The sequence below is a fragment of the Piliocolobus tephrosceles genome, chromosome 3, assembly GCF_002776525.5.
Source record: "Piliocolobus tephrosceles isolate RC106 chromosome 3, ASM277652v3, whole genome shotgun sequence".
In the NCBI taxonomy this organism is placed as follows: Eukaryota; Metazoa; Chordata; class Mammalia; order Primates; family Cercopithecidae; genus Piliocolobus; species Piliocolobus tephrosceles.
The window spans coordinates 38,370,812-38,398,261 of NC_045436.1; positions in this window are offsets into that span (position 1 = coordinate 38,370,812).

Here is a 27,450-nt window from a genome sequence, read left to right on the forward strand (position 1 = left end):
TTCCCCATTCAGTATAATGTTGACTGTGGGTTTGTTATAGATGGCTTTTATTACCTTAAGGTATGTCCCTTCAGTGCTGTTTTGCTAAGGGTTTTAATCACAAAGCGATACTGGATTTTGTCAAATGCATTTTCTGCATCTATTGAGATGATTATACAATTTTTGTTTTTAATTCTGTTTATGTGGTATATAAAAAAAACCACAGACCTTTGTTGATGTCTATGTTGATTTCCTTGTTGACCCAAAGATCATTTATTGATTTGCATATGTTAAACCAATCCTGCATCCCTGGTATGAGATCCACTTGATCATGGTGCATTTACCTTTTTGATATGCTATTGGATTTGGTTAGCTAGTATTTTGTTAAGGATTTTTGCATCTATGTTAATCAGGAATATTGGTCTGTAGTTTTCTTTTTTTGTTATGTCCTTTCCTGGTTTTGGTGTTAGGGAATACTGGCTTCCCAGAATGATTTAGGGAGGATTCCCTCTTTCTCTGTTGGAATCATTTCAGTAGGATTGGTAGCAATTCTTCTTTGAATGTCTAATAGAATTCAGCTGTAAATCCATCTGTTTCTGGACTTTTTTTTGTTGGTAATTTTTTAATTATTGTTTCAATCTCACTAATTGTTATTGGTCTGTTCAGAGTTTCTATTTATTCCTGGTTTAATATAGGAGGTTGTATATATCCAGGAATTTATCCATTTCCTCTAGGTTTTCTAGTCTGTAGCCATAAGGGTGTTCATAGTAGCCTTGAATAATCTCTTGTATGTCTGTAGTATTGGTTCTAATATCTCCCATTTCATTTCAGATTAAGCTTATTTGGATCTTCTCTCTTCTTTGTCTTGGTTAAACTAATCTATCAATTTTGTTTATCTTTTTAAAGAACCAAGTTTTGTTTCACTTATCTTTTGCCTTTTCATGTTTGTTTCAGTTTCATTTAGTTCTACTCCAATCTTTGTTATTTCATTTCTTCTGCTGGGTTTGGGTTTGGTTTGTTCTTGTTTGTTCAGTTCTTTGAAGTGACCTTAGACTGCCTATTTGTGCTCTTTCACACTTTTTGATGTAGACATTTAGTTGCTATGAATTTTCCTCTTAGCATCGCTTTTGCTGTATCCCAGAGGTTTTGATCAGTTATCAGTATATTATCATTCCGTTCAAAGAATTTGTTAATGTCTATGTTGATTTCATTGTTGACCCAAAGATCATTCAGGAGCAGATTATTTCATTCCCATGTTGAGGGGTCCTGTTGGAATTAATTTCCAATTTTATTCCACTGTGGTCTGAGAGAGGAGTACTTGATATAATTTAAATTTTCTTTTTTTTTTTTTTTTTTTTTGAGATGGTGTTTTGCTCTGTCACCCAGACTGGAGTGCAATGGCATGATCTTAGCTCACTGCAACCTCTACCACCCAGGTTCAAGCAATTCTCCTGTCTCAACCTCCCAAGTAGCTGGGACTACAGGCGCACACCACAACACCCAGCTAATTTTCGTATTTTTAGTACAGACGGGGTTTCACCATATTGATCAGGCTGTTATTGAACTCCTGACATCAGGGGATCTACCCGCCTTGGCCTCCCAAAGTGCTGGGATTATAGGAATGTAATTCCAAAGGGGCTGGGATAATGCAACCATGCCCAGCTCAATTTTCTTAAATTTATTGAGACTTATTTTGTGGCCTATCTTATAGTCTATCTTGGAGAATGTTCCATGGGCTGATGAAAAGAATGTATATTCTGCAGTTGTTGGGTGGAATGTTCTGTAAATATCTGTTAAGTCCATTTGTTCTAGGGTATAGTTTAAGACCACTGTTTTTCTGTTGACTTTCTGTCTTGACGACCTGTCTAGTGCTATCAGTGGAGTACTGAAGTTCCTCACTATTATTGTGTTGCCATCTATCTCATTTCTTAGGTCTAGTAGTAATTGTTTTGTACATTTGGGAGCTCCGATGTTAGGTGCATATATATTTAGAATTGTGATATTTTCCTGCTGGACTAATTCTTCTATCATTATATAATGTTCCTCTTTGTCCTTTTTAACTGTTGTTGCTTTAAAGTCTGTTTTGTCTGATATAAGAATAGCTACTCCTGTTTGCTTTTGATTTCTATGTTTCCATTTGCATGGAATATCTTTTTCTACCTCTTTACCTTAAGTTTATGTGAGTCCTATGTGTTAGGTGAGTCTCTTGAAGACAGCAGATACTTGGTTGGTGGATTTTTATCCATTCTGCCATTCTGTATCTTTTAAGTGGAGCATTTAGGCCATTTACATTCAGTGCTAGTATTGAGATATGAGGTACTGCTCTATTCATCATGCTAGTTGTTGCCTCAATGCCTTGTGTTTTTTTCATTGTGTTATTGTTTTATAGGCCCTGTAAGATTTATGCTTTAAAGAGGTTCTATTTTGGTGTATGTTGAGGTTTGGAATCAAGATTTGGAACTCCTCTTAGCATTTCTTGTAGTACTGGCTTGGTAGTGGCAAGTTCTCTCAGCATTTGTCTGAAAAAGAGTTTATCCTTCATTTATGAAGCTTAGTTTCACTGGATACAAAATTCTTGGATGATGATTATTCTGTTTAAGGAAACTAAAGATAGGACCCCAATCCCTTCTGGCTTGTAGGGTTTCTGCTGAGAAATCTGCCATTAATCTGATAGGTTTTCCTTTATAGGTCACCTGATGTTTTTACCTCACAGCTCTTAAGATTCTTTCCTCTGTCTTGACTTTAGATAACCTGATGACTATGTGCCTAGGTCATGATCTTTTTGCAATGAATTTCCCAGATGTTCTTTGAGCTTCTTATATTTGGATGTCTAGATCTCTAGCAAGACCAGGGAAGTTTTTCTTGATTATTCCCTCAAATAAGTTTTCCAAAGTTTTAGATTTTTCTTCTTCCTTAGGAATACCAATTATTATGTCTGGTCGTTTAACATAATCTCAAATTTCTTGGAGGCTTTGTTCATTTTTTAATTCTTTTTTTCTTAGTCTTTGTCAGATGGTTAATTCAAAGCCTTGTCTTCAAGCTCTGAAGTTCTTTCTACTTGTTCAATTCTATTGTTGAAACTTTCCAGTGTATTTTGCATTTCTCTAAGTCTGTCTTTCATTTCCAGAAGTTGTGGTTATCTTTTGTTTACAATATCTATTTCTCTGGAGACTTTTTCATCCATATCCTGCATTGTTTTTTTTAATTTCTTTAAGTTGATTTTCACCTTTCTCTGGTGCCTCCTTAAGTAGCTTAATAATCAACCTTCTGAATTCTTTAACTAGCAATTCAGAGATTTCTTCTTGGTTTGGATTCATTGCTGGGTAGCTTGTGATCTTTTGGGGATCACATTCTGTCATATTACCAGAATTCCTTTTCTGGTTCCTTCTTATTTGGGGAGACTGCTTCAGTGGAAAGATCTGGAACTCAAGAGCTGCTGTTCAGATTTTTTTTTTTGTCCCACAGGGTGGTCCCTTGACGTGGTGCTCTCCCCCTTCCCCTAGATATGGGGCTTCCTGAGAGACAGACTGCAGTGATTGTTATTGCCTTTCTGGGTATAGCCACCCAGTAGGCCTATTAGGCTCTGGGCTGGTGCTGGGGAATGTCTGCAAATAGTCCTGTGATGTGATCCATCTTCAGGTATCCCAGCCATGGACACCAGCACCTGCTCTGGTGGAAGTGGGAGGGGAGTAAAGTGGACTCTGTGGGAGTCCTTGGTTTTAGTTTTGTTTAGTGCACTGGTTTTCTCAAATGCTGATTATGCTAGCTGTGAAGCTGTCACACAGACAGACTCAGGGCCTCTGGTTAGCCAGGGTATTGCAGGTGGCGGAATTAGCTGTTGTTTTCTCCTTCTTTCGAGCAGGGTTCTGTTATGAGTTGCTATAATAACTTGAGGTGGTTGGTCTCCTGCCAGGAGGTGGTGCTTTCAAGAGAGCACTTGCTGCAGTAGTAGAAGGGGGATATAACCTTGCCCTACATAGGCAAGGATAAGTGCTCTGCTTTCTCAGGCAATGGGCAGGGCCATAGAACTCCCAAGAGTTTATGTCTTTTGTCTTTGGCTACTAGGATGGGTAGAGGAAAAACATCAGGTGGGGACAGGGCTAGGTGGGTCTGAACTCAGACTCTCCTTGGGTAGGATTTGCTGCAGCCACTGAGGGGGATGGAGGGTAGTTCTCAGGCCAATAGAGCTATGTTCCCAGGGAGATTATGCCTGCCTCTGCTGCACCATACAGGTCATCAGGGAAGCAGGGAAAGTCAGCAATGACAGGTATCACCCAGCAAGGCCAGTCTCACTCCTGCCATGCCTGGATAACAGCACTGAGTTTATATCCAGCAGCTGGCAAGCAGGGCTGAGATCTTGCCCCAGGCTACAAGCCTCCCTGCTGAGAAAGCAAGCAGGGCTCTCAGGCCTTGCTCCTCCCCACCTGCCTGCACCTTTGGCTACAGCTTCCGCAGTATCTGCACTTCCTGTTCACTCCCCAACCCTAGATTCTAATCAGGAAAATTTGTGCTTAGTCAATATTATTACAAAGTTCAGCTAGGAGTTTCCTTTACTCTGTGGCCCCTCCCCAATTCCACTGGCTGCCTTCCCTTCCCCAAAGACGCCTGTGAGATAAGGCCAGGAATGGCTTCCCTGGACTCTAGTTGAGGACCTGGAGTGCCTACAAGGCTCTTCCCACTACTTCTTCTACTTTTATATTTCACTCAGCTCCCTAAATCCGTCTCAGTTCTAGGTAAGGTTAAATCTCCTGTGACCTGGATTTTCAGGATTTTCAGGTTCCCAGTGGGATGTGGGTGCAGAGGCAGACTTTTCCTCCTCTCACATCGTGGGAACTCACGTAGCGTTTGCAGTGGTAAGCTGCTTCTTTCAAAGGGTCTGTGAATTCTTTCAGTTTTCCTGATATGTTCCTGTGGTGGTTCTTGGAGCAAAAGTTCACAATGTGAGTCTCCATATGCTGTTCTGTCTGTCTAAGTGGGAGCTGCCCATTAATCCTGTCTCCTATCTGGCATTTTCCCACTCTCTCTCCACCAGCTAGAGTTATTTTACAAAGGTAGGAAGCATGTAGAATTGGTAGAAGTCAGTTGGCTCATTTAAATATTCATTGTTCTTTCATATAATCAATATTCAATACTTATGTTGGGTGATGGACACACAGAAATAAATAAGATGCAGCTCACAGTCTAAAAGAGGTAACTGAATAAACAACTAAAACAGTTTGATGAGTCAGATGAAAGGAAAATAATGGAATACTATGGCAGCATTTGCAATCCCATTACTGGGTATATACCCAAAGGAATAAGTTGTTCTGCCAAAAAGACACATGCACTCACATGCTAATCACAGCACTATTCACAATAGTAAAGACATAGAGTCACCCTAGGTGCTCATCAACAGTAGATTGGATAAAGAAAATATAGTATATGTACACGATGGAATATTATGCAGCCACTAGGAAAGAATGAAATCACATCCTTTGTAACAACATGGATGCAGCTGGAGGTCATTATCCTAAGAGAATTAATGCAGGAACAGAAAACCAAATACCACATGTTCTCATTTATAAGTGGGAGCTAAATATTGTGTACACAAGGACAAAAAGATGGGAACAACAGACACTGGAGACTATTAGAGTGGAGAGAGAGGGAGGGGGGAAAGAGCTGAAAAATTACCTATTGGGTACTATGCTCACTACCTAGGTGACAGGACCATTTATACTCCAAACCTTAGCATCACACAATATACCCATATAACAAACCTACACATATGGATAAAAGAGAAGCATTGTCCACAATGAATGACTGATTGTGGAGGAGCTACACTGGTGAATGCAGAGGAGTGTCATGATCAGAATACACTGGCCATAATATAAAGCAATGAATGGAAAGAAAACACCAATTATAGTGGTTGAGAAGAGAGATGATGAAGGCCTGGACCAGAACGCTTACAATGGAATGTGGAGAAATAGAAGTGTAGTTTTAAGAGAGATTTAGTAGGTGAACTCAAGAGTCCCCAGCAGATATGCAGAGGGAAGAGAATGAAGTCAAGGATAATCCTAGATTTCTGGCTTGAGCTACTGAAAAAGAAAGGCAGCAAAGCACAGTAATTAGGACTACACGCTCTAGAAACAGACAGCCTGGTTTGAATTCCATCTCCACTAATTAATACTTCTGTGACCTTGAGATAATTTCTTAAACTCTATGTGGTTCGGTTTCCTTATCTATAAGATGACAAAAACAATACAATGTATCTCAAAGGATTCTGTAAGGGATTACATGGAAGATCTTAGAATAGTGCCTGGCACACAGGAAACACATGATAAATGTTAGCTACATAGGCCGGGCGCGGTGGCTCAAGCCTGTAATCCCAGCACTTTGGGAGGCCGAGACGGGCGGATCACGAGGTCAGGAGATCGAGACCATCCTGGCTAACACGGTGAAACCCCGTCTCTACTAAAAATACAAAAAAAAAACTAGCCGGGCGAGGTGGCGGGCGCCTGTAGTCCCAGCTACTCCGGAGGCTGAGGCAGGAGAATGGCGTAAACCCGGGAGGCGGAGCTTGCAGTGAGCTGAGATCCGGCCACTGCACTCCAGCCTGGGAGACAGAGCCAGACTCCGTCTCAAAAAAAAAAAAAAAAAAAAAAAAATGTTAGTTACATTTGGTTGATGGTTGATGGTGATGCCATTCACCAATACAGGGAATATGAAAGAAGGCACGGATTTCAGGTGTGAAGAATAATGAGTTCAATGCCAGACATGGTAACCTGACCTGACTGTGGGACATCCAGGATGCAGCTGCTAGGGGGCTAAAGCTTAGGAGAGAGTTGTGGGAGTCGGATGCTACTTGATAAGGTGGATGCTAAGGTGATGTCTGAGCAAGTTCCTAGCCAACATGAAAAAGCAGGCCCTGAGGGAAGAACACGTGAGTGAGATGTGGAAAGAAGAAAAAGCTTGGAAATTTCCTAAATCCAAGGGATGAGCAGAGGAAAAAAAGACTGAAAAGAAGAGGAAGACTCACGAACGATTCTTCTAATAAAGTACCATAAAAACTAAAGAAAAAAACAAAAATATGAATGACATTGAGATGAGGAAAATATATCATCATCCACAGGCAACAGGCTTAGAGATAAGAAATAAAGGGCAGGAACAAAAGATACATCTCAATAAAAAGTGGCATTCCCTAGAATAGTCTTTTAACGTTTACTATTTGAAAGAATTACCTAGAAGAACTGCATAATGAAATCTCCAAGTTTATAAGGGCCAAAGGCTCTTTTCCTTATCAAGAAGGAGAAGCCTCAGAAAATTGTTATATACTAGGCAAGAAAATATTTTTCTTTCTTTTTTTTTTTCAAATGGAGTTTCGTTCTTGTTGCCTAGGCTGGAGTGCAGTGGTGCGGTCTCGGCTCACTGCAACCTCCACCTCCCAGGTTCAAGTGATTCTCCTGCCTCAGCCTCCCGAGTAGCTTGGTGTAAATTACAGGTGCTCGACACCATGCCCAGCTAATGTTTGTGTTTTTAGTAAACACGGGGTTTCACCATGTTGGTCAGGCTGGTCTCAAACTCCTGACCTAAGGTGATCCACCTGCCTCGGTCTCCCAAAGTGCTGGGATTACAGACGTGAGCCACTGCAACCGGCAAGAAAATATTTTTCAAGGAAAGAAATCAGAACATAATCTGGCTTCAGCAAAAAATAATCCACAATGCATTTTGCAAATAAATTTCTGGCCCCAAGTTTTCAGTTACTAAACCCAAAGAGCCATTTTAAATCACATCAATTTGGGGCTTAAAGAAAGAGAGAGACATCCATTTAATCCAGATCATAGACACGAGAACTACTTTGGAGAGCTTGTTAAAATGCACATAAACTGAGTTATCCAAGACCTATTGAATCAAAATCTCTTGGTATGTGGTCAGCAAAAATTATCTGCTTCTTGAAATGTCTAAAACAAGGTTACCAGATGATTCGTATGCGCACAGTTTGAGAACTCCTGATGTATCTGCTTAGGAGACCAACGACAAGAAAAAATAAATGGCTTGCACAATAGCACATATCAGAATCATCTAGAGCAGGGGTCCCCAACCTCCAAGACCCAGACTGGTACCAGTCTGTGGCCTGTTAAGAACCAAGCCTCCAAGCAGGAGGTGAGCAGTGGCTGAGCATTACTTCCTGAGCTCCACCCCCTGTTAGATTAGCAGTGGCATTAGATTCTCATAGAAGCGCAAACCTTATCATGAAATGAACATGTGAGGGATCTAGGTTGCACGCTCCTTATGAGAATCTAACTAACGCCTGATGATCTGAGGTGGAACAGTTTCATTTTCAAGCCACCCCCTCCCCATCATCCATGGAAAAATTGTCTTTCACAAAACCAATCCCTGGTGCCAAAAGGTTGGAGACTGCTGACCTAGAGGGCTTCTTAAATACAAATTTCATCCAGGCACAGTGGCCCACGCCTGTAATCCCAACACTTTGGGAGACTAAGGCAGGCAGATTGCTTGAACCCAGGAGTTCAAGAAGGTGGGGCAACATGGTGAAACCCATCTCTACAAAAAATACAAAAATTAGCCAGGCATGGTGGCAGGTGCCTGTCATCCCAGCTACTCAGGAAGCTGAGGTGGGAGGATCGATTGAGCCTGGGCAGCCAAAGCTTCAGTGAGCCAAGAACGTGCCACTGCACTCTAGTCTGGGCAACCAGAGTGAGGCCCTATCTCAAAAAAACAAAAACAAAAACCAAAAAACAAAATTCTGAGCTCCACCCTCTGAGCTTCTGATTCAGCCCAAGAATTTACATTTCCAACAAGTTCCCAGGTGAAGTTTGCACCATTCATCTGGGGACCACACTTTGAGAACCTCTAGTCTAGACTAGAGTTGTTAGAGACTTTTCTCTGAGTACATCAGTTCAGTGTGGCACTACACACTTAAAGATCAAGACAAGGGTATTTCAGAAAGGATGTTAAAAATGAAATGGAAAACATGACCAAACATAAATTATACATATTTATTTTAAGCCATTCTGGTTAATTAGAACAGGAAAAAAAAAAAAAAAAAAGCTGGAAAAGATCCAAACTATGCTAGAAAGAAATTATAAGGGTCATAGAATATGTGAGGAGACCAAAATGGATGAATTAATTAAAAAGACTACATTTACAAAAGAAGACAGAGATAGATTATAATCTAAAAATCGATAAAATTATGAAAAGATATGTGCAAAATTAACAAATTTCAGATTTACAGTATTATGCAGGTGGTTTGACTATTTGACCCAAACAAGTCACTTTTGGGGTATCTTTTTGTGTTATTTACTAAAACAGTTTTGGGGCTAGATTTTTATTCAAAGCCACTTTTGAAAATGGTTTCCCACTGGCTCCCCACACAAAGCCAGGGAAGCCACAGAGAAATATTCCTTACTCACCATCCCAATTCTGCATGACTCAGACATTCTCGGCATTAAATTAGAAAGGACAGCCTTCTAATGCTGCCATAACTGCTATTCTTTTCTCATGTAGACGACTTTTAACCCTGAAATAGCATATTCAAATATACAATTCTCTCAACAGCTCAGAATATCTGTAATTCCCTCTATCCAACTGCTATTTGTCTCACTGTTCTGAGAACACATCCAAATTTCATATCAGATGAATTCTACTGACAGCCTCTCCTCAGGACTATCATACACATTTTGCATCATGCTGTCTTCAAGCTTTCAGAGTCCATCTTCAAACACATTTTCCACTTGGGTGGTCCTTGTTATGCTACCTTTAGTATCCAGCATCATTTCCTCAGAAGAAACCAATACACTCAAGTGTTAAATCCTTTCATTATCCAAGTCAGTCCTACAACCATCTAAGCTATTCTCTCTACCTTCTTAGTATCCTTGCCAGGCCTTCCTGTTTACATATATTTGCTTTTGTACTCTTCACATCCCACTCCCAAAGTCTCCTGCACAACTCAAAATAACCTCACATCTAAGGCAACAATATTTGGTTTCTGACCTTTTCCAAACCAGTATAAATATCATTCTATCACTCACACTGCTTTCTAGAAGAGGCAAGAACATGTTCCAAACAACTTCTGCTGTACAGACAGGTGAATGGTTGTAAATTATTCCCAGGATTCATGAGTGGCTAATTTTTTATCATAAGAATGTTGATTCTGCTTATGACCTTGAAATTAAAGCTCCCTTAAACATCAGAGGATCTCTCATTGGTTGGAATTAACTGGGAAAAGCCCTGTAACAGGGGATACACACACACATTCCGAACTTAAGACCGAAACTCAGAGTTCGTCAGAGTCAAATCCCAAATTTAAAAAGTCACTACCCAACAAATGACTAACATAAAACTTAAACATAGGCTCAATGCCTATTAACAATTATTAAATCTTAGTTTAAATGAGCTCCAAATTTATGCAATATCACTTTGTTCCTGAAATACCTTAATTAGAAACAGAACTTCATGAGAATTCCTACATGGACATAAAACAGCTATTTATGATTATCAGCTTTTCTTTTCCTTATGTTAAACTGTCCCTAAAATGATAGACTTGGAAGAGTAGGAGGAAGGGAAGGTTAGGGAGAGATTTCTTAAAGGACACAAAATTACAGCTAGATAGCTAACTAGTCATTCTACCATGGTATAGAACAGGATAACTTATTCCTCCTATCTAGCTGTAATTTTGGATCCGTTAACAAATCTTTCCCTAAGGCTCCCTTCCCCCCACTCTTCCCAGAAAAGCACACAATCATAAATAGCTGTTTTGTGTCTACACAATAACTTGCACTAAATTTTTTAAAATACAAAGATCCTAGGTAGAGGTCTGATTTTACTGGACCGGAGTGTCAATCTCCGTTGACATTCACTTGCAATATGCAGATTCCCAAGTCCTGCCCCTACCATTCTGATTCTGATTTTGACACACTAGTTTCAGGCCTACTAATATGAAATTTTTAATGTGTATTTTTAACAAGCACTCTAGTAACACTTTGGGACATATTGCAAAACACCTCCCCACCCCCACAAGAAGATCATTTATAAGAGGCAAATTATAAAGCCTTAGAGGTATATCTAGCAAGGAAGTTTCTGATTAACATAGGAGCTCTTCTACGATACTAACAGATTGACTTGCTGATTTTAATAAGAAAGAATATCAACATTTATACAGTCAAATAAATCGTATATGCCTCTGTAAATTATGAAGCCTGATCAATTATTTTAACAATACTACCATTACTTGAAACTCAGAGTCACTTCTTAGAATTTATTTTCAATACAGTGTATGAGTCTTCAAATTACAAACTACAAAAAGGAAAATTGGTTTCCTTATGTTATTGCTCCTTCTTGGTTTTGATCAAAATTCGAGAACCCCAGGTAAGATCATCACCCAAGCTCTAAATGAGTTTAGACTATTTTCTAAGTATATCCTTACAAGGTTGATATCTGCCACTAGAGAAAACAGGATGCTTAGAAGAATACTACCAGAGGGTCAAGATGCAGTTCTTAAGAAAAGATTTTTTAAATGCTTTGCATAGAGGATAGAGTATAGCCTCTCCCTAAGACATTTTAAACGAGACAATGTTCACTTGGATGTGTAAGTTCAAGTAGACTTGCTTTAAAAAAAAAAAAAAGTATAACATATTATTGAGCACTACTGAACACATGTCAATAATAATGAGAAAAGAAGACATTACCTGGGGCTGCTGTCTTCAGTAACCTACTGCTGGGTTGTATTTGCTCACTTCACTCTTCAAAGGAGCGGAAAGATTTCTCTAACATTTGGCTCTGCTGGAAACCCCTAGAAGAAGACTTTAAAAATCTGTGAAGAGGAATAAAAATAATAATTAATAAACTGCAAAATCCAATCTGAGTATCTCTATTTTTTCTCTACTCCCATTTACCACTACATGTTGTACACTGAGTGGGTTCTCCCAGTGTGCATTTGTCTTCACCATAAAAAAATAAATAAATAAGCAAAAAGCAAATCTTTATTTAGAAATCTGAATGCTAGCCAAAAATGAGAAACTCCTGCTGGGTAACAGAAAATAGAAAAGGATTCTTCCATCTTATAAGAGATGTCAAACAATTATGTGCTTCTTTTAGGAGTGAAAAAAAGTGTGAAAGTAAATCCACATCCATGGGTCAACAGCATCATATTAAGATAATAATCATAGCATAATATAAAATAGCAAAGAAAGGAGCACAAAAAACTTTTATAAACAATTTCAAAAAATGTACAATATTCCCAAATATTTCCGAGTAACTCTGACCTCTCTAGATACTGACACTCTGACCTCTCTAGATACTGACAATTGAAAGTTCAGGTTTTTGCCATCCAATGGGCAAAGTCTACTTTGGTCTTAGACACACATCTCCTATCATCAGGTCTAACTGGCAAGATCAAATGTGTTGCTTAATGCCTATCCTACAACCAGAAAAACATGAGCTTGAAGAGAAGCAGGCTAGGAAATTATCCTACCTGGAAGAAACACAGAGAACAAAACCTAGAGGTGTCCAAGAGAGCAATAAGAACATCTAGAGAGTCTAACCCTTAGCAGTTAGCCAGAAGCTAACATAAATACTAAACAAAACCACAAGAAGCCACTATTCAACATCACAATAATGGAAGCCAGAGAAAATGTCCAAGAGAGTACATTTTTTAAGGAAATAATAAATACTATACTTAAATTTAAAACACAGAAACAGGTTGCCATGCCTATGGAGTAGCCATTCTTTTATTTCTTTACTTTCTTAATAAACTTGCCTTCACTTTACTCTATGGATTTGCCCCCAATTTTTTCTTGCGTGGGTGCAAGAAGCCTCTTTTAGGGTTTTAAAAAAATAAAAAATAAACATGGAAAAACCATTTAAATGCCAATAACTGAGGAAGTCAGTTTGTCACAAACTGTACATTTGCCACAACCACATAATTTACTTAATCACAATTCTGTCAGCCATTAAAAACTTTTTATTCCATAATGTGTATATAAAAATATACTTCAAAACATCAAGCTGTACATAATACCTACAACTTTATGTCAATTTTTTTAAGTAATTTTTAAATAAAAAAGAAAGATGTTATGAGTTACAATAAAATGAGAAAATATAGTTTATAATACAAAGTGGAAAGAAAAAGCAGCGTACAACGTTGTAATTACATATGATCACAACTACTTATGCTAAAGAAAAAAATAAGATGCAATTTCTTCTGATATAGTTACAAATAATAGGTAAAATAGTTCCTATCTTTAGATGGGTTGAGGGGAGCAATTAAAGTCAGAGTCCTGTACAACAAAAAAGGGTAAGCCACTCATTCACATAATTTTTCTGAAATAGTCCAACATCATAAAAGATGGCCCTAGAAGTCTTTACAAAAGGTGTTGCATATCTGTGTTTAATCTATGTGTGTATGTGTGTCAAAGGCTTAGAATGTACCTTTTCTTATAACAAATATTTCGTGAAAAGAAAAAAATGGGGGTACGGGGACACAATGTGACCTAAATCTTCAAAACTAGGCACAGGAGTAACAGTGGCCAGGCATGAGAAGAGTGGAGTATGAAAAGTAAAGGATAATGTTTTGCATGCAAAAAACAAATTCTTCATATTCAAATTTCCTCAATACCCTCAAATCAGCCTTCTTCGCTCTAATCAATTAATCATTTATTAACCACCTGGGAACTACTAGTATCACCTCATAACCAAATCTCAGGCCTCTTAATCACAAGGGGTTTTACAAGTAACATAATTCTCTTTTTTCCATACCCCACATGAACAGTTTTATCATCACGTGCTGGAGAGATACAGGCTCTTTTACCTCCTCTTAAGAATTACAGATTGCTGCCAGATGCTTTTCAGGTGATTTCAAGGCTTTTCTCATCTTGCAACTTGTGAATTATGAAAGGGCATCCCTAATTCATGAGAAATACTTCTCCCATCTCAGTGTCCATTATCCTATATCCTCCCCTTACACTCTACAATTTTAGGCACTCGCACACATATGCTTTTACTTAGGTAATAAGGCATTGCTGGGTATCAGTTAAGGGCTTTACTAAGAACCACTCTTATATTTTACCATCATGATTCCGCCAGCAGCAACGCTTCATGACTTCAAAGGAAGCCAAGTCCTTTGACAGTAATGCACAGAATGACATCGAAAGCAAGGTTAAATGGAACTCAAGTAAATTGAAAGAACTCTCTTAAAATTCACGGTTCTTGTTAATTCTCTTGGTTGTCATCTCATTTAAAAACAAAATATGTCTCCTGCTAAAAAGGGGGGAAGTTGGCAGTTAACAATTCAGTCATACTCGAATCTCTCCCCAGGCAAATGCTTTCCTTCTAACAAAACATTCTACCTCCACATAATAAAATCAAATTCAGGCTCACAGTCCTTCTGTGTAATAGCTATATCACATCCCTAATTTCAACAGAGGAACAAAATTTAAAGCTCATTTCCAGATGGCATAAATTCAGTGAATTTAGACCTCTACTATGTCAAGTTCAGAAATATGCTAATAGGCAGAGAGTACACAAAAGCACAGCAAAACCACCAAATGAACACTTTGTTGGGGTGGTGAGAAAGAATTAATATCCACATCATGGATTTCTCCATACACCAGAGAAACAAATGGGGGTGGGGTGCACATTTTATACAGGAGGTGTGGATTATCCATAGTATTGTATTAATTGATCTGTAATATAATCAAACACTTTCCTGGAGGTTAATTAACCAACCAACCAATGAAGAGAGAAGTTTCAAACAATTCAACAAGTTTTCAAATACATGAAGCTGACTATGAGCTAATTATTGAATAATTTCATTCTCAAAAAGTATTGAACTGGGACAGGTAATACATTACATTCATATGTGGAAACTCCCATAGTAGAACAAAACATTCTACACAGGTCCACAAACTTCACTGATTCCATTAAGCACGCTAATAATAACTTAAAGTCTTAAAATGGATGAACCCATACTGATCACTTAAATGCAATCCCTGAGTTTTACAGAGGATAAAACTGAAGCACAGAGAGGATGAGTGACCTGTTCAAAATTAAGTTGTGGTAAAAGATGAAGACAGAGGTAGAAGCCATGTCTTCTAAGTCTCACAGTTATACTGTCTTCTCCACATTAAGCTCACAATTCCTCAACAATGTATCCAATAAGTTGATTTCATTCCTCCTCTCAACAGTAAACTTTCTAAAGCTTTAGGAAAAGTTGAATCAAATGAAGCTTCAATCTTCAATTTCCATTCAATCAATCCCTGAGATTTCACATTAATTACATGCAATTCTTTTTTACCCAAGAAACTCAGTGTAATTTGGGTGACTTTGGGAGGGTCTCAGCTACAAAACAAATTCATGAATTGGTGCATATCACAAGGGAAGGAAAAAAAGCAGGCAGAGACCACAAGTATCTTAGAAATACACCAAGAATACTGACTTATTAAAATGAATAATGAAGGTGAATGAAACCAAATTCTAGTATTAAAGCAATGTTTCCCAATGTGACAACTACTCATAAGGTGGTTTTTTAAGTAGTCATTGTTTAAGGTTCTGTAGTTAAATAAATTTGGGAAAATGCCACATTCTAAATGTTCTTCTTGAATATTTACAAAGCACAGTATGTGCATTAAGGCTCTAAGAAGGCCTTGTAGAAAATAAGTTTGCTTAGTTTTGTTCAGCCCGGTATTATTTGACATCTTTGGTTTGCAGAGCTAGTATTGACAACCTCTAAGAAACATACTTCAGGAAGTATATACAGTATTCTTGGTAAAAAAATCCAAGTCTGACACTCATTAAGCAGTATTTATAATGAGATGACCTCCCTCTTCCAGACTCAACTGTTAAAAATCAACTTGTGAGGCAAAGGAACCTTGTTTTTACAATGAAAATTGCCAACACCACTAGCATGTAATAAGTGCTAAGAGCAAGGCATGTGCTATGTGCAGATTTTTTTTGAAATGAGGCTAGGCATGTCTTCAGCCACCAAGTTAGCTTTCCCAGAAATTGCACCTTTTCATAGATAAACAAAACATCTTGTATAAACCTTTTTTACACAAATAAACATATTACACTATTTTATACATTGGCAATGTTTCCAAATTGGTACATAAAGAGAATTCACTGGTGTGAATTTTTATGACCACACATTTTCAAGTGTACAGCAGTAACATAATGTATTGATTCAGTATCCCATTATGAGCATTAAGTTGTTCCCAACCTTTAGCCATTATAAACACTACTACAATGAGTACCTTTGTACATGAATAATTTTCTCATGCATGTAATAAGTATGTACAGTATACGCAGAATACATTCATAGTTTGTATGAATGTTTGTATATCTAGGACTGTGTTTTTGTATCTAGGATAATTTTCTAAAATTGAAATTCCTGGACAAAGCAATACAAAATTTTTCATATTATAGATTTTGCCAATTGCCCACTAAATAGACTAATGTTTTGCACCTATACGCTCTACAGAATAAGTTATAAGACTGTAATCTTTGTCCATCTAACAGTGATAAATGGTACCTCGGTGTAGTTGTAATGTGCATATCTATGATAATGGGTGAAGTTAAGCATCTTTCCGTATGTTTAAAAGCCACTGTTATTTCCCTTCCTTTAGACTATTTGTATCCTTAGTCCACTTTTCTTCTGGGTTGTTGGACTTTTTCTTATGGATTTTTAGGAGCTTTTTATTAAGAAAATTAGTCCCTTCAAGATTTGAGAAGCAAATATTTTCCCCAGTTTTCTTGTTCCTTGAAGTATGCAGAAGCTATTCAGGTTTTTTAAAAAATGTAATTAAATATATCAATCTCTTCTTTTATGGCTTCTCAGTATTTTCTGTCTTACTTAGAAGGGCCATATGTACGTACTCCAAGACTATAAAATAATTTTCCCATGTCATTCTACAATCTAGTTTATATTTTAAATTTGTTTATCATAGACTGATTTTTGGCTTAACATTTGAGATACTGCTGCAAATAGTACCTTTTCCCCCAGACAGCTACCTGGTTATTCCTCAGTCCTGGAACTGAGCAACTTTACCCAACTAATTTGAAATACCACCTTTATCATATGCTAAATATGGTATCTGGCAATACCAATGTTTCAATTATTGTAGACTTACTAAGGTAGATTTTATTCTCTTTTTCAGAATTGTCCTATTTGTGGTTGTTTACCTTTCAAATGACCATAGAACCAAGTTGCTTAGGGCCCCCAAAAAACCTGTTGTTATTTTTACAGGAATTACCTTAAAATACAGATTAATTCACAGAGAATTGGCATCTTTGCATCCAAGAATATGATGGGACCTTTCCATGTTTTCATATCTTTTCTTACACTTCAGGAACATTTTTAAATGCCTTCACATATTATTTTCTTAAGTTTATTCTTAGGTGTTTCATCCTTTTTATGCTAATGGCCTTTTTTCCCAATATATCTTCTAACTGGTTATTGTTAGCATATATGGAAGTTATGAATGTTGACACATTACTCTGGTATCCAGGCACATTTATAGATTATCATATTCTTCATAATTAGCTTTTCATTGTATTCTCTTGGATATTCAGGTCACATATTCCCATTATTTGCAAACAACATTCATTTACCTCCTTTCTGATTTTTATACCTTGATAACTTCATTTTTTTCTCTCATCCAGCAGTGCTGGTTTATGATTCCAAATACCTTTAACAATTAGTGAAAATAGTATTCTTATTTTGGGTTCTGATGTTTATGGAAATGCTCTCAAATTTCCTATTTAGGCTCAAATGATTTTGGGTTGAGATGAACATACTTTACTTTGCTAAGGGTATTTTCCTACTATATTTTGAAGGGTTTTTATAAAATCAGTAATAGGGCCAGGTGCAATGGCTCACAACTGTAATCCCAGCTCTTTTGGAGGCTGAGGTAAGAGGATTTCTTAAGGCCAGGAGTTCAAGACTAGCGTGGGCAACATAGAAAGACTTCGTCTCTACAAAAAAAATGAAATAAAAAAATTAGCCAGGCATGGTGGTGCACACCTGTAATGTCAGCTTCCCAGTTACTCAGGAGGCTGAGGTGTGAGGATTGTTTGAGCCCAGGAGTTTGAGGCTACAGTGAGCCATGATCATGCCACTGTGCTCCAGCCTGGGCAAAAGAGTGAGACCCTGTCTCAAAAACAAAACAAAACAAAACAAAAATGGCCGTACATGGTGGCTCACGCCTGTAATCCCAGCACTTTGGGAGGCCAAGGCAGGTGAATCACGAGGTCAAAAGATCAAGACCATCCTGGCCAACATGGTGAAATCCCATCTCTACTAAAAATACAAAAATTAGCCAGGCATGATGGTGGGCACCTGTAGTCCCAGCTACTTGGGAGGTTGAGCCAGGAGAATTGCTTGAACCAGGAAGCGGAGGTTGCAGTGAGCCAAGACTGTGCCATTGCACTCCAGCCTGGTGACAAAGCGAGACTCTGTCTCAAAAAAAAAATAATAATAATAATAGAGATTGAATTTTACCAAATGCCTTTTCCATAAAAAATAATCAGATGACTTTTTTCTATTTATATTTAGTAACATGATGAACCCTTCTTGCATTCCCAAAATAAACCTCAACTGTTATAGTGTTTTATTCTTTTACTAGGTATAAAATACATGTTAAGCATGTTATTTCCTAAGCAGTCCTACAAGCTGGGCACTACTACCATCCTGCTCTGCCCCTCCCTCACCCTATTTCAGCCACTTCAGCCACACTGGCCTCTCCTCACTGCCCCTCTGACACACCAAGCTTGTTCTCACCTCAGGAATGTGCAACTCCTGCCAGACTTGCTATTCCCTGGAGCCTCTAACCCCAGATATCCTCATATATCATCCTCCTCTTCATTTGTGTCTCTGCTTACATATGACCTATTTACGGAAGCCTTTCCTGTGTACCCCACATGAAACAGAAATCGCTTTCCAATCTTACCTCTACCCCTGATGCTGTTTCATTTTGTCTATAGCAATTGTCATCATCTCATATATATTCACATGTGGAAAATACATGAAATGTTTAATTTCTTTCAACTTACATTCCATTTCCCCATGAATTGAAGCTCCATGACAGCGGAGATTATTCTCTTCTTTGCCCATTGCTCACTTCCTAGCACCAAGAGTGGGCCTGGCACGTGGGAAGTACTTACTGTTTATTGAATGGGTGAATAAATGAATGAATGGATACTTATTTTATATGTAAGAAAACTGAAGCTTACAGAAATTAAGTAACTAAAATCACACAGAAGCACAGCTGAGACTAAAACCCAAGTCTAACTTTCAATTCCTGACCCTTAACCATTAAAACAAATGACAGGTGACTTTAGCCCACTGAAAATGCTCATATAATCTTACAAATTCTAAAGCACAAGTTAATGATACCATTGTTGAAAGTCTGAGGAAACTTGTATAGACAGCCCCTGCACAAGGTAAGCAAAAGAATCAGAGGATGGCCTCCAAAGAATTCCTTGGACATTATGGGAATTACATTGTTAGCTTTCCTACTGACACCCATGAGCCTCACAGCAAGCATCATGAAGCTGTGACCTTCATCCACACATGTCCTTGTATATCCAAAAGAAAAAACTGGACGCTCTGGGGCTGAATGGCCAATAAACACGTGTTTATTACTGGCATGGGGAGACACACATACTAAAAGTACCATTTCCCAGGGGACTAGCCATATTATGATCGGTACAGACACTAAGGATTTAGCTTTGAAAACACCATTTGCTCTTCCAAAGTCGAAGAATCTTTTGTGATTTCAACAGGGAAGTTACAATCAGGTATTGTTAATGTTCTTTTCCTCCTCTATTACTGGGATACTTTCTTTCCTTCAGACAATGTCAGGCTAAAAACAAAATTTCACAAGTCTCCATTTCTCACACTAAACAGTACAGTATCTTTTTTTTTTTTTTTTTTAGAATTTAATCAAACCCTAAATTTTAGAACTGTGGGGTTGATCCAACATTGCAATGTGTCACATTTAATTCCATCAATGTAAAGCATAATGAGCAAAGATTGAGGTAGTGAGGCATAACTAAATGTTTTGAACCTGTGAATTTCAAAAGCAAGGCCCATTTGTGTTATTTCTAAATAGTAAATAAAATCATTTTCCAACATTTTACTATCAAATTATAGTAATTTTTCCACCAGTACACACTTGAGGAAAGCCACAAAAGGACTTTTCCAACAGTTCATTCTGTTATTGCTCATAACCTTCTAAATACTTCTCCTCATTGGCTTCTATTCAAAGGTAAATGGAAAGCAGTAAAATTTATGGAAAGTATATTCAACTGCTTAAAATATATCAACCAAAAGAAAAAGATTTTAAAGCTGTATTATGAGTTGTGAAATTGCATTGCCTTCACTTACCTTTCAGTTTCATTGGTAGGTAACAAAACTGACAGACTGGTCAAGTTCCAAAACATCCCCTATACAGAGCCTAACTCTTCCATCTCAAATTCTCACCTTGGTCAAGGCCAGAGTAAACACCTGTTCTTCACATTTTTATACAACATCACTTTGTATGCTGCAAATATAAGCTTTCATACCAGGGAGGAAGCAAATTCCAGGACACTGGAAAGATTTCCACTCTCTTAAACCAGTCTGTTGATTGTTCCCTTGACTTTCTCAACTGTCAAGATGGTGAAAGGAGGCAAAGGATCTTTCTGTAAAACGGTAAAGTATAACCGATAAGTTTGCCCTTTAAGCTTTTCACACAGAGAGGTAAAATAAAACTCAAGTCTAAGTTTTAAAATTTAGCTATGAAAATTATATTCTAGCACTAGACAAAAATGTTGCAAGATTTTAATAAAATAAGATTATTAAAATCAGTTTTTACATTTCATGGGCCAAGGAGAGACATCAAAGAATGTTTAAGTAACATTTTAAAGATACTATACTTTATAAAGTTAAGAGGAAAAATGACAATTGCACCAGTTCAGAAATGCCTTAGAGTAGGGAAATGAAGAAGCATTAACTATTAATAAAGCTAGAGTCCTAAAATAAATTTTTAAAAAAAGATTAGCATTGAGAAAAAACTCACCTTAATAAAACTTGGCTTAATAAAGGAAAGTAGTTTATTCATCTTGCATAATACTATTTCATTTTATTTAGTCCTTTCTCTAAGGATTCTAGAGATCTTTATGAACATTATCCAGCTAATCCTTCATTTACCAGTATAAAAGGAAAAGACATCGACTGCTATTACATTTACAAACAAGCAAGAGATAACAGCAACAACAACAAAAAACAGAGAGAGAGATAAAATTTCAGGAAACTTCAAAGCAAAGAAGACAGTAAGTAGACCCTTTCCTGGCATGGGTTTTTTGGAAAGGAGAAAGGTGAAATGTACAATAAAAACAAATATGTGCAATATTAAGACTGGCTTAAGTAAGCAGATTTGGAGTTTGTTGTGCAATGGTCTTGCCACAGACTTGCAGGAAAAAATAGCTTGGTATAAACCCAGTCTACATTTCAACATTCAAAAATAGCTTTTTTATACCAAGTCCTAAATGTGCTACATGTTTTATAATCCCAACAAATACACTAACTTCAGGAATCACCACTTACATTTCTGCCTTTTGAATATTGGAAGCAAGAACAGAGTGGCTGACAAAATTCTAACTTTCATATGAAATCCCTAACAGAGTAAACATTAAGACAATGAAGTAGTTGCTACAAAAAAAAAAAAAAAAGCAAGGCAAGAGGAAAAGATTCCACTATTTTCAGAGGTAGGCTCAAAGAGGAAAGTGTAATAAACATCCTTGGCAATCACAGGACACCTTGCAACATGTTTCTATTAATATTTGTTTACATGTTTTTATCCCCACAGGAGGCTGTGATCTCCTTGAAGGCAAGGACTTGGCTTTATAGCACCCAGCCTATCAGCCATCAAAGTCAAAAAAATGGGCAAAGTGTTGAGTCAATAAACTTTCCTTAAATTATCTTGACCAAAAATACTCACAGTGTTTGTATTATGTGAATTCTATCTCACATTTTTTTAAAAGTACAAAAAAAAAAAAAAAATCATGGTCTGAATACATGTTAAAAGCCAACTAACAGGAAAAGAGCTGTTTTAAGTTATTAGGGCAAAGCTATTTTGAAATCAGATCATAAGTCACCAGACTCTAATTTAATGGTAATATGTTTTTCAATAAACAATAAGCCCTCTAATCACATATGTATTTCTTAACCCTACATATGTCCAGTGTCCGTCCAGACAAAGGAGTATACAACTGCAAAATACCCTCAAGTTATGGCTTCTCACAATTTGCAATTGCAAAAACGTGGAACCAACCCAAATGCCCATCCATCAAGGAGAAGATAAAGAAACTGTGGTATATATACCATGGAATACTACACAGCCATAAAAAGGAATGAATGAATGGCATTCGCAGCAATCTGGATGAGACTGGAGAATATTATTCTAAGTGAAGTAACCCAGGAATGGAAAAACAAACATTGTATGTTCTCAATCACAAGTAGGAGCTAAACTATGAGAATGCAAAGGCATAAGAATGACACAGTGGACTTTGGGGACTAGAGGGGAATGGGTGGGAAGAGGGTAAGGGATAAAAGACTACAAATTGGGTGCAGTATATACTGTTCAGGTGATGGGTGCACCAAAATCTCACAAATCACCACTAAAGAACTTACTCATGTAACCAAACACCACCTGTTCCCCAATAACGTACAGAAATTAAAAAAAAAAAAAAAAATCTCCCATGTGTTTACCATATTGTGTGAGCACTCATTTGGGCTAATAAACATTTCTAAAAAGATCTTAGATTTAAAATTATGAAACATAGGCAACAAATAAAAATTAGAATATAAATTTTCTTTTAAAAGTTATGGCTTCTAGGTCTGCTGACTGGCATGCTGTTGAAATTATAATTTACCTTCCTTATTTAGGTGTAAACAGATTCCATAATACTAGGTTCCACCACAGGAAGAAGAGATTCAGAGTAAAAATACGGTAAAGTTAAAACAAAAAAAAAGGAACAATTCCAAGAGAGTTTCAGAGTTAAAAGGAACTTTGAGGAAATCTAGGGAACTGCTTTGCTTCAGGCTCCCTCCTATCCTCATATCTTCAATCTATTATGCTTCCAAGAAATGTAAAGACCACCACATAGGTTGGAGGACTGATTGGTAAATGGCTCTGGAGTTCCTGAACCAAGCACCTGTCCCTCATTTATATGCATTTGTTGATCCCCAGATACTAAGATTCCCTCAGATTGAAACAGCAAAGAACCTCATTGAAGTAAAAATGTGATCTTTAGTATTGTGCTCCAATTTTGAAAGGTCAAGTCCACGCCAGCCAGTATTGTAGGCAATTAGCTAACATCACGCCTACTGTCTCTGCCCCACAAATTAAAATCCTGGAGCAAAAATACAATAAGGCCACAGGCCAAAGAAAGGAAAATGAAAACTTCAGTAGAAGGATGCAAAGGGCAAAGATAGTATTATTGATTACCCAGTCTAAACTCATAATAATGACATCAATGACTAGAAGAATACAGAGCTTTCACATGATCTGTCAGGTTTCACTAGATAGACTGCAGGATGTCAGGGCAGGAACCCTCTTCTCTTTATTCTTATTGTATTACACAAACCCTAAAATTAATACCGATATTTTGTATGTCCCCAAGAAACTGTCTGAATGACACTAATATGCATATTCCTCACAAAAAGATGAAGTCATTTGTTCAGAGTTCACTGTCACAATCAAACCTCTAACTTGGCAGCAGAAATAAAAATCACCCACACTCCACTAATACCTTTTTTACTGACCCGATAGCAGGGAACTGAAATAAATGACCGACATCTATTCAGTGACCCCACTGAAGTAAAAGAGGAATTCAAGTCTGAACAAGAATATTTACAAGAAGTTTTCTAAGCACAAATATTCCTTTTGGAAAATGCTCTGGCCCCAAGCCTCAACACAAACATCTTTCCTATGACAGCCTGCCTTAACACACAGCATCTGTTTATCGACTAAATCATAGATATAACACATGTGCAAAGTAAAAATAAATTAAATATCTATACACACAGCCTTCTTTTCTATACTATTAATCAAAAAGCACAAGTGCAATATGCTGAGGCACTAATCTCTGGCTTAAAGACAAATGGAATTACCCTGTTGCTCTACCACACGTTGTTTAAAAATGCAGAGCACAATTCTTGAGTTAATTTGTCACTTGGAAAAATCACTGTGCTTTTATGATGAGAATTCATTTATGAGAAGCTCTTAGCACAGTTTTCCCCTTAACCTTCTCAATTTATCTTACATTTGCTACTCTTCCACAGAAAACTTTTATGTGCAATTTTAAGGCTGTGTAATATGAGTTACAAGGGCACTAGTCTTTGAAACCCAAAGAACAATCTAATGAAAATAAGGTGATGCCACCAGCTGGCAATGATTTGCCGTCTCCTGACCCGACATCCTAAAATATATGATTGAACAGTATTTTGAAAGATATCTGTGGAAGACAAAAGAAGAGGGGTTTTATTTGACTGTGAAATGGGGAAATTATACCTATATCTAAGTTTTATTTTTTAAAAAAAATTAAATAAGGAAAAGCAAAAAAGAAATCCATTGAAATGATCCATTTCCTTTAGAGACAATAATGATTTAATGTGCCAGTAAACAGTCTTTTAGACATAATGAACTTTTGAGACTTTTCTAGGCATCATTCAAGCATATTTGGAAGCAACCAGACCATGCCCATAGTGGGAGTGTCCAAAGCTTTTATGTGATGGGTAAACCTAGTTTTTAGTGATGTCATCACCTATAAGCCCAGTGTCATCACCTGTAAAAATAGGGCTAATATCCTCCTGCTCTATATATCTCACAATATCAAATTTTAAAAAGAAGCTATACCTGAAATTACTCCATAAGCTGGAAAGCACTATCCAAATGCATTACTATTGTTGATGGTAACAAGCATGCACTGTTCTCAAACACCAAAAACAGAAAATAAGATTGCACAAGTATAGAACCAGTCTTACTTGACTTAATGTACACAGTAATGCCTGAGTAGACAAGAGAGGCTAAAATAGGATTGTGAAATTTAAGCCAAAAGGTTAAATTTCCAGTTCAAATGGCTGCAAATCTTGTGAACACTTCTTAAAGCTATTATCCAAAAGCAACTAAAGCAATGGTAAATCAGCTTTTTTGAGGGAAGAGAGTGAAAGGCAATAGAGCCTTTTCAGAATCTCATGAAGACTATTGACCTTCCACTTACAAAAAGTATAACCACATATTCAACCAAAGCTTATTTTTCTGTTCTCAGGGGTGGTTCTTGGGATCCCAGGCTAGGAATCCCTTACTGCAGGATACTGAATAACTGCCTAGTGAATCACCAAGACACAGAGAGCAGAAACACATTGTTTATAATGATAACAAAGTACCCCAGATAAGATGATCATGATTACACAGGTGCTGCCCTTAGGAAACCCTCCATCAGACCTTCACAGTAGACATGTAGCTGAAAGGTCTACAATTCCCAAGTTACCTTAGCAGTATTCAGACCAATGAGGACCTGGTAAGTTAAGCAGAAAATCACTTCCTTTGATAAATGACCAGGCTTCCAACTAAGGTAACATCTAAAAATTAGTGTACATACACATCCAGTGGCTACTTTAGAATTTCTACAGAAACGGGCAGTGGGGTGGCAATCTAACTGGAAGTCCAACCTAGGGTATTAGTTTTGAAGCTAAAGTTGCCTGAGAGTTGACGTAAGAGTGAAAAAAATACTGAGTTTCCATAGCAAAGCAAAAAGAATGCTAATAGAAAGGGGATGCAGGGTTAAGGCACCCCAGGCCAGCCTTTGGCATTGCCACTGGATTCACTGACACTAGTGGTTCTCAAACTGTAATAGGCAACAGAATCACCCAAAGGGTTTATTAAATACAAATTGCTTGGGCTCCACCCTCAAAGTTTCTGATTCAGGAGATCTAGTCACAAATTTGTATTCTTTTTTTTTTTTTTTTTTTGAGACGGAGTCTTGCTCTGTCACCCAGGCTGGAGTGCAGGGGCACGATCTCGGCTCACTGAAAGCTCTGCCTCCTGGGTTCACGCCATCCTCTTGCCTCAGACTCCTGAGTAGCTGAGACTACAGGCACCCACCACCACACCAAGCTAATTGTTTTTGTATTTATAGCACAGATGGGGTTTCACCATGTTAGCCAGGATGGTCTTGATCTCCTGACCTTGTGATCTGCCTACCTCAGCCCCCCAAAGTGCTGGGATTACAGGCGTAAGCCACTGTGCCCAGCCCCCTTTTTTTTTTTTATGTTCCAGGATACATGTGCAGAATGTGAGGGTTTGTTACACAGGTATACATGTGCCATGGTGGTTTGCTGCACCTATCAACCCATCATCCTGGTTTGAAGCCCCACATGCATTAGGTATCTGTCCTAATGCTCTCCCTGCCCTTGCCCTCCACCCCCTGACAGGTCCTGGTATGTGTTGTTCCCCTCCCTGTGTCCATGTGTTCTCATTGTTCAACTTCCACTTATGAGTGAAAACATGTGGTGTTTGATTTTCTGTTCCTGTGTTAGCTTGCTGAGGATGAGATGGCTTCCAGCTTCATCCATGTCCCTGCAAAGGACATGATCTCATTCTTTTTTATGGTTGCATAGTATTCCGTGGTGTATATGTACTACATTTTCTTTTCTTTAGTCCTTCATTGATAGGCATTTGGGTTCGTTCCATGTCTTTGCTATTGTAAACACTGCTGCAGTAAACATACGTGTGCATGTATCTTTATAGTAGAGTGATTTATAATCCTTTGAGTACATACCCAGTAATGGGATTGCTGGGTCAAATGGTATTTCTGGTTCTAGATCCTTGAAGAATTGCCACACTGTCTTCCACAATGGTTGAACTAATTTACATTCCCATCAACAGTGTAAAAGTGTTTCTATTTCTCCACAGCCTCACCAGCAACTGTTGTTTCTTGACTTTTTAATAATCACCATTCTGACTGGCATGAGATAGTATCTCATTGAGGTTTTGATTTGCATTTCTCTAATGATCAGTGATGTTGAGCTTTCTTCATATGCTTCTTGGCCACATAAATGTCTTCTTTTGAGAAGTTTCTGTTCATATCCTTTGCCCAGTTTTTTATAGGGTTATTTTTTCTTGTAAATTTAAGTTCCTTTTAGATTCTGAATATTAGACCTTTGTCAGATGGGTAGACTGCAAAAATTTTCTCCCATTCTGTAGGCTGCCTGTTCATTCTGATGCTAGTTTCTTTTGCTTCGCAGAAGCTCTTTAATTACATTCCATTTCTCAATTTTGGCTTTTGTTGCCATTGCTTTTGGTGTTTTCGTCATGAAGTCCTGAATGGTATTGCCTAGTTTTTCTTCTAGGGTTTTTATGGTTTTGGGTTTTACATTTAAGCCTTTAATCCATTTTGAGTTAATTTTTTTTTTTTTTTTTTTTTTTTTTTTTTTTT